General features: G+C 57.0%; 1 protein-coding gene across 1 annotated transcript in view; it reads left to right on the forward strand.

The window, feature by feature from the left end:
- LOC137356013 (galectin-12-like) overlaps positions 1-9,169 on the forward strand; it is a 49,719-nt gene that overhangs the window by 13,605 nt on the left and 26,945 nt on the right. The gene's annotated exons all lie outside the window — the stretch shown is intronic.

The following is a 9,169-nucleotide window of genomic DNA, read 5'->3' on the forward strand; positions in this document are numbered from 1 at the left end:
CATTCGGCCCATCTGCTCCATGCTGGGGTTTCTGCTCCACGAGTCTCCTCCCACCCCCTCTCCATCTCACCCGATCACCCTATCCTTCTAATCCTTTCTCGCACGTGTTTTTCCAGCTTCCCCTTAAATATATCGATACTATTCACCTCAACCACTCCGTGGTAGTGAGTTCCACATTCTCCCCACTCTGTTTTCAAATCCCTCCATGATCTCCTCGCCCCCCTCCCTATCTCTGTAACCTCCTCCATCCCCTACAACCCTCCCTATCTCTGTAACCTCCTACAGCCCCCTACAACCCTCCCTATCACTGCAACCTCCTCCAGCCCCTACAACCCTCCCTATCTCTGTAACCTCCTCCATCCCCTACAACCCTCCCTATCACTGCAACCTCCTCCAGCCCCTACAACCCTCCCTATCTCTGTAACCTCCTCCATCCCCTACAACCCTCCCTATCTCTGTAACCTCCTCCAGCCCCTACAACCCTCCCTATCTCTGTAACCTCCTCCATCCCCTACACCCTCCCTATCTCTGTAACCTCCTCCATCCCCTACAACCCTCCCTATCTCTGTAACCTCCTCCAGCCCCTACACCCCTCCCTATCTCTGTAACCTCCTCCATCCCCTACACCCTCCCTATCTCTGTAACCTCCTCCATCCCCTACAACCCTCCCTATCTCTGTAACCTCCTCCAGCCCCGACAATCCTCCCGATCTCTGTAACCTCCTCCAGCCCCTACAACCCTCCCTATCTCTGTAACCTCCTCCAGCCCCTACAACCCTCCCTATCTCTGTAACCTCCTCCATCCCCTACACCCTCCCTATCTCTGTAACCTCCTCCAGCCCCTACACCCCTCCCTATCTCTGTAACCTCCTCCATCCCCTACACCCTCCCTATCTCTGTAACCTCCTCCAGCCCCTACACCCCTCCCTATCTCTGTAACCTCCTCCATCCCCTACAACCCTCCCTATCTCTGTAACCTCCTCCAGTCCCCACAACCCTCCCCATCTCTGTAACCTCCTCCAGCCCCTACAACCCTCCCTATCTCTGTAACCTCCTCCAACCCCTACAACCCTCCCTATCTCTGTAACCACCTCCAGCCCCGACAATCCTCCCTATCTCTGTAATCACCTCCAGCCCCTACACCCCTCCCTATCTCTGTAACCTCCTCCATCCCCTACACCCCTCCCTATCTCTGTAACCTCCTCCAGTCCCCACAACCCTCCCCATCTCTGTAACCTCCTCCAGCCCCGACAATCCTCCCTATCTCTGTAATCACCTCCAGCCCCTACACCCCTCCCTATCTCTGTAACCTCCTCCATCCCCTACACCCTCCCTATCTCTGTTACCTCCTCCAGCCTCTACACCCCTCCCTATCTCTGTAACCTCCTCCAGTCCCCACAACCCTCCCTATCTCTGTAACCTCCTCCAGTCCCCACAACCCTCCCCATCTCTGTAACCTCCTCCAGCCCCGACAATCCTCCCTATCTCTGTAACCTCCTCCAGCCCCTACACCCCTCCCTATCTCTGTAACCTCCTCCATCCCCTACAACCCTCCCTATCTCTGTAACCTCCTCCAGTCCCCACAACCCTCCCCATCTCTGTAACCTCCTCCAGCCCCTACAACCCTCCCTATCTCTGTAACCTCCTCCAACCCCTACAACCCTCCCTATCTCTGTAACCTCCTCCAGCCCCTACACCCTCCCTATCTCTGTAACCTCCCTCCAGTCCCGACAACCCTCCCCATCTCTGTAACCTCCTCCAGCCCCTACACCCTCCCCATCTCTGTAACCGCCTCCAGTCCCTACATCCCCTCCCTATCTCTGTAACCTCCTCCAACCCTCCCTATCTCTGTAACCTCCTCCAGCCCCTACAACCCTCCCTATCTCTGTAACCTCCTCCAGCCCCTACAACCCTCCCTATCTCTGTAACCTCCTCCAGCCCCTACAACCCTCCCTATCTCTGTAACCTCCTCCAGCCCCTACAACCCTCCCTATCTCTGTAACCTCCTCCAGCCCCTACAACCCTCCCTATCTCTGTAACCTTTCTCCAGACCCGACAACCCTCCCTATCTCTGTCACCTCCTCCAGTCCCTACAACCCTCCCTATCTCTGTAACCTCCTCCATCCCCTACACTCTCCCCATCTCTGTAACCTCCTCCATCCCCTACACTCTCCCCATCTCTGTAACCTCCTCCAGCCCCTACAACCCTCCCTATCTCTAAACCTCCTCCAGCCCCGACAACCTTCCCTATCTCTGTAACCTCCTCCAGCCCCTACAACCCTCCCTATCTCTGTAACCTCCTCCAGCCCCTACAACCCTGCCTATCTCTGTAACCTCCTCCAGCCCCTACAACCCTCCCTATCTCTGTAACCTCCTCCAGCCCCTACAACCCTCCCTATCTCTGTAACCTCCTCCAGCCCCTACAACCCTCCCTATCTCTGTAACCTCCTCCAGCCCCTACAACCCTCCCTATCTCTGTAACATCCTCCAGCCCCTACAACCCTCCCTATCTCTGTAACCTCCTCCAGCCCCTACACCCCTCCCTATCTCTATAACCTCCTCCATCCCCTACAACCGTCCCTATCTCTGTAACCTCCTCCAGTCCCCACAACCCTCCCCATCTCTGTAACCTCCTCCAGCCCCTACAACCCTCCCTATCTCTGTAACCTCCTCCAGCCCCTACACCCTCCCTATCTCTGTAACCTCCTCCAGTCCCGACAACCCTCCCCATCTCTGTAACCTCCTCCAGCCCCTACACCCTCCCCATCTCTGTAACCGCCTCCAGTCCCTACATCCCCTCCCTATCTCTGTAACCTCCTACAACCCTCCCTATCTCTGTAACCTCCTCCAGCCCCTACAACCCTCCCTATCTCTGTAACCTCCTCCAGCCCCTACAACCCTCCCTATCTCTGTAACCTCCTCCAGCCCCTACAACCCTCCCTATCTCTGTAACCTCCTCCAGCCCCTACAACCCTCCCTATCTCTGTAACCTCCTCCAGCCCCTACAACCCTCCCTATCTCTGTAACCTCCTCCAGCCCCTACAACCCTCCCTATCTCTGTAACCTCCTCCAGCCCCTACAACCCTCCCTATCTCTGTAACCTCCTCCAGCCCCTACAACCCTCCCTATCTCTGTAACCTTTCTCCAGACCCGACAACCCTCCCTATCTCTGTCACCTCCTCCATCCCCTACACCCTCCCCATCTCTGTAACCTCCTCCAGCCCCTACAACCCCTCCCTATCTCTGTAACCTCCTCCGGCCCCTACAACCTTCCCTATCTCTGTCACCTCCTCCAGCCCCTACAACCCTCCCTATCTCTGTAACCTCCTCCAGCCCCTACAACCCTCCCTATCTCTGTAACCTCCTCCAGCCCCAACAACCCTCCCTATCTCTGTAACCTCCTCCAGCCCGTACAACCCTCCCTATCTCTGTAACCTCCTCCAGCCCCTACAACCCTCCCTATCTCTGTAACCTCCTCCAGCCCCTACAACCCTCCCTATCTCTGTAACCTCCTCCAGCCCCTACAACCCTCCCTATCTCTGTCACCTCCTCCAGCCCCTGCAAACCACCGAGATCTCTGTGCCCCTCCAATTCTGGCTACATTTATGACATTTCTAGGCTGTGGAAGGCGTTATCTAAATGCAGGTTGGTCCCCTCCCTAACAGGTCAGAGTCCAGACTGGGGATTGAACCTGGGCCTGTTCTGGCTGGTGCAGTGACCCCAACACTGACACTGATCTGTTCCAAAACCAGACTGGCCCCTTTAAACAATTAAAGTCACCTGCACCCCTCAGTGCCCAATAACCTAAACCAGCTCAACAGCAAGGCCTAGGCTGAGGCTTCAGTTTGGAATCCATGGCAACCAGGCACTTCCTGCCGCCCCACAGGAGTCATATGATCACTGGTGATGATGTCACTTCCTAGACTAGCCCAGTGGTCATTGGAGTTGGGAATGGGGTCAGTGGGTCAACTCCTCTCCCGTCTCTCCAATGTGAGTGAGTGAGAGATCTTCGGCTGTGTGTGGCTTCACGTGTATTCCCTGGCTTTCTGGCCATGTCCACAGTTGCTTCCAGCACCTTACTACAGCCTCCAGTGTTCTACCCAGTAAGTCCATCTCTCTGATCCTCCTGTGTCTGTGGAAAATGTGGGCAAGATTGTAGAAGGGGAGGTGGGGGTTGCTGCTTCTCTGGATATTGGCCCCAGGACACCGGGGAGAACTCCCCTGCTCTTCTTCCAATAATGGCTGTGGAATCTTTTACACCCACCCGAGAGGGCAGACGGGGGCCTCGGTTTAATGTCTCATCTGAAAGACGGCACCTCCGACAGTGCGGCGCTCCCTCAGTACTGACCCTCTGACAGTGCGGCACTCCCTCAATACTGACCCTCCGACAGTGCGGCGCTCCCTCAGTACTGACCCTCTGACAGTGCGGCACTCCCTCAATACTGACCCTCTGACAGTGCGGCGCTCCCTCAGTACTGACCCTCCGACAGTGCGGAGCTCCCTCAGTACTGACCCTCCGACAGTGCGGCACTCCCTCAGTACTGACCCTCCGACAGTGCGGCACTCCCTCAGTACTGACACTCTGACAGTGCAGCACTCCCTCAGTACTGACACTCTGACAGTGCAGCACTCCCTCAGTACTGACCCTCTGACAGTGCGGCACTCCCTCAGTACTGACCCTCTGACAGTGCAGCACTCCCTCAGTACTGACCCACCGACAGTGCAGCACTCTCTCAGTACTGACCCTCAGACAGTGCAGCACTCCCTCAGTACTGACCCTCCGACAGTGCGGCACTCCCTCAGTACTGACCCACCGACAGTGCGGCACTCCCTCAGTACTGACCCTCCGACAGTGCGGCACTCCCTCAGTACTGACCCTCTGACAGTGCGGCACTCCCTCAGTACTGACACTCTGACAGTGCAGCACTCCCTCAGTACTGACCCTCTGACAGTGCGGCACTCCCTCAGTACTGACCCTCTGACAGTGCAGCACTCCCTCAGTACTGACCCACCGACAGTGCAGCACTCCCTCAGTACTGACCCTCTGACAGTGCAGCACTCTCTCAGTACTGACCCTCAGACAGTGCAGCACTCCCTCAGTACTGACCCTCCGACAGTGCGGCACTCCCTCAGTACTGACCCACCGACAGTGCGGCACTCCCTCAGTACTGACCCACCGACAGTGCGGCACTCCCTCAGTACTGACCCACCGACAGTGCAGCACTCCCTCAGTACTGACCCTCCGACAGTGCAGCACTCCCTCGGTGCTGACCCTCCGACAGTGAGGCGCTCCCTCAGTGCTGACCCTCCGACAGTGCGGCGCTCCCTCAGTACTGACCCTGTGACAGTGCGGCACTCCCTCAGTACTGACCCTCCGACAGTGCAGCACTCTCTCAGTACTGACCCTCCGACTGTGCGGCACTCTCTCAGTACGGACCCTCTGACAGTGCAGCACTCTCTCAGTACTGACCCTCTGACAGTGCAGCACTCACTCAGTACTGACCCTCTGACAGTGCGGCGCTCCCTCAGTACTGACCGTCCGACAGTGCGGCACTCCCTCATTATTGACCCTCCGACAGTGCGGCACTCTCTCAGTACTGACCCTCCGACAGTGCGGCACTCCCTCAGTACTGACCCTCCGACAGTGCAGCACTCCCTCAGTACTGACCCTCCGACAGTGCAGCACTCTCTCAGTACTGACCCTCCGACAGTGCGGCACTCCCTCAGTACTGACCCTCCGACAGTGCAGCACTCCCTCAGTACTGACCCTCCGACAGTGCAGCACTCTCTCAGTACTGACCCTCCGACAGTGCGGCACTCCCTCAGTACTGACCCTCCGACAGTGCGGCACTCCCTCAGGACTGACCCTCCGACAGTGCGGCACTCTCTCAGTACTAACCCTCTGACAGTGCGGTGCTCACTCAGTACTGACCCTCTGACAGTGCGGCGCTCCCTCAGTACTGACCCTCTGACAGTGCAGCACTCTCTCAGTACTGACCCTCTGACAGTGCAGCACTCTCTCAGTACTGACCCTCTGACAGTGCAGCACTCTCTCAGTACTGACCCTCTGACAGTGCAGCACTCTCTCAGTACTGACCCTCTGACAGTGCAGCACTCTCTCAGTACTGACCCTCTGACAGTGCAGCACTCTCTCAGTACTGACCCTCTGACAGTGCGGCACTCCCTCAGTGCTGAATCTCTGACAGTGCGGCACTCCCTCAGTACTGACCCTCTGACAGTGCGTCGCTCCCTCAGTACTGACCCTCTGACAGTGCAGCACTCCCTCAGTGCTGACCCTCTGACAGTGCGGCACTCCCTCAGTACTGACCCTCTGACAGTGCGTCGCTCCCTCAGTACTGACCCTCTGACAGTGCAGCACTCCCTCAGTGCTGACCCTCTGACAGTGCGGCACTCCCTCAGTGCTGACCCTCTGACAGTGCGGCACTCTCTCAGTACTGACCCTCCGACAGTGCAGCACTCTCTCAGTACTGACCCTCCGACAGTGCGGCGATCCCTCAGTACTGACCCTCCGACAGTGCGGCGATCCCTCAGTACTGACCCTCCGACAGTGCGGCAGTCCCTCAGTACTGACCCTCCGACAGTGCGGCACTCCCTCAGTACTGACCCTCCGACAGTGCGGCGCGCTCTCAGTACTGACCCTCCGACAGTGCGGCGCTCTCTCAGTACTGACCCTCCGACAGTGCAGCACTCCCTCAGTACTGACCCTCCAACAGTGCGGCGCTCTCTCAGTACTGATACCCTGACAGTGCAGCACTTTCTCAGTACTGACCCTCTGACAGTGCAGCACTCACTCAGTATTGACTCTCCGACAGTGCGGCGCTCCCTCAATACTGACCGTCCGACAGTGCGGTGCTCTCTCAGTACTGACCCTCCGACAGTGCGGCGCTCCCTCAGTACTGACCCTCTGACAGTGCAGCACTCTCTCAGTACTGACCCTCCGACAGTGCAGCACTCACTCACTACTGACCCTCTGACAGTGCAGCACTCTCTCAGTACTGACCCTCTGACAGTGCAGCACTCTCTCAGTACTGACCCTCCGACAGTGCGGCGCTCCCTCAGTCCTGACCCTCTGACAGTGCAGCACTCTCTCAGTCCTGACCCTCTGACAGTGCAGCACTCTCAGTACTGACCCTCCGACAGTGCAGCACTCCCTCAGTACTGACCCTCCGACAGTGCAGCACTCCCTCAGTACTGACCCTCTGACAGTGCAGCACTCTCTCAGTACTGACCCTCCGACAGTGCGGCACTCTCTCAATACTGACCCTCCGACAGTGCAGCACTCCCTCAGTACTGACCCTCCGACAGTGCAGCACTCTCTCAGTACTGACCCTCTGACAGTGCAGCACTCTCTCAGTACTGACCCTCTGACAGTGCAGCACTCTCTCAGTACTGACCCTCTGACAGTGCAGCACTCTCTCAGTACTGACCCTCTGACAGTGCAGCACTCTCTCAGTACTGACCCTCTGACAGTGCAGCACTCTCTCAGTACTGACCCTCTGACAGTGCAGCACTCTCTCAGTACTGACCCTCTGACAGTGCAGCACTCTCTCAGTACTGACCCTCTGACAGTGCAGCACTCTCTCAGTACTGACCCTCTGACAGTGCAGCACTCTCTCAGTACTGACCCTCTGACAGTGCAGCCGTCCCTCAGTACTGACCCTCTGACAGTGCGGCACTCCCTCAGTACTGACCCTCAGACAGTGCGGCACTCCCTCAGTACTGACCCTCCGACAGTGCAGCGCTCCCTCAGTACTGACCCTCCGACAGTGCAGCGCTCCCTCAGTACTGACCCTCCGACAGTGCAGCGCTCCCTCAGTACTGACCCTCCGACAGTGCGGCGCTCCCTCAGTACTGACCCTCCGACAGTGCGGCGGTCCCTCAGCACTGACCCTCCGACAGTGCGGCGCTCCCTCAGCACTGACCCTCCGACAGTGCGGCGCTCCCTCGCGCTGACCCTCCGACAGTGCGGCGCTCCCTCAGCACTGACCCTCCGACAGTGCGGCGCTCCCTCAGCACTGACCCTCCGACAGTGCGGCGCTCCCTCAGCACTGACCCTCCGACAGTGCGGCGCTCCCTCAGCACTGACCCTCCGACAGTGCGGCGCTCCCTCAGCACTGACCCTCCGACAGTGCGGCGCTCCCTCAGTACTGCCATTGGGAATGTCAGCCTGGATGATGGGGATCAAGTTTCTTCAGTGGGGCTCGAACCCATGAGCTCCTGTCTCAGTCAAGAGAGAGAGAGAGAGAGCTGTCCATTGAGCTACAGCTACCACAAAGGGTGGTTCTCCCTGGGTGAGCCTGTCATGGTGCCGTTCCGAAGGGATGCATGTTTGCTGTCTGCCATCTTGAAGCCAGAGCCATGCTATCAGAATGGGTCACCCTGTTCATCATTGGAGTGGGTGAGGACCAAGTCTCCCTAATGCAAGGTGCCCCTGAACTCAGAAGTCAGTGCTTTTCAAAGTTCATCATAGCAGCTTTGATCTTTGTACTCTCTGTCTATCTTTATAAAGCCAAGGATCCCTTATGCTTTCAGAAGAAGGGTCCCTGACCTGAAACGTTAACTCTGTTTCTCTCTCCACAGATGCTGCCAGACCTGCTGAGTATTTCCAGCATTCCTTGTTTTTATTTCAGATTTCCAGCATCTGCGGTATTTCGTTTTTATTCCTTATGCTTTTGTTCCACATCCTTCTCAACTTGTCCCACCGCCTTCAAAGGTTTGTGTGCAAACTCCCCCAGGTCTCTCTGCCCCTGCACCACTGTTAAAATTACAGCACCGAATATTTCAGAAATGTTTTCAACGTAATCTGAACAGTTGTAAACAGTGAGAAGGATAGTAACAGGCTTTAGGTGAACAGAGACAGGCTGGTGCAATGGACAGACTCACGGCAGATGCAGTTTAACACAGGGAAGTGTGAAGTGATTCATTTTGGTCGGAAGAATGAGGGGGGACAGTCTGAACTAAATGGTACAATTTTAAAGAGGGTGCAGGGACAGAGAGACCTGGGGAAAGAGTGGGTGGGGGGAGGGAGGAGGACTGGGGCTGATTGGATAGTTCGTTCAAAGAGCTAGCACAGGCATGATGGGCTGAATGGCCTCCTTCTGTGCTGTGTGATTGTGTGGTAGCTTAACTGAACACTGGGCCGGTGGGTG

This window comes from Heterodontus francisci, chromosome 44 (genome assembly GCF_036365525.1).
Source record: "Heterodontus francisci isolate sHetFra1 chromosome 44, sHetFra1.hap1, whole genome shotgun sequence".
Classification (NCBI taxonomy): Eukaryota; Metazoa; Chordata; class Chondrichthyes; order Heterodontiformes; family Heterodontidae; genus Heterodontus; species Heterodontus francisci.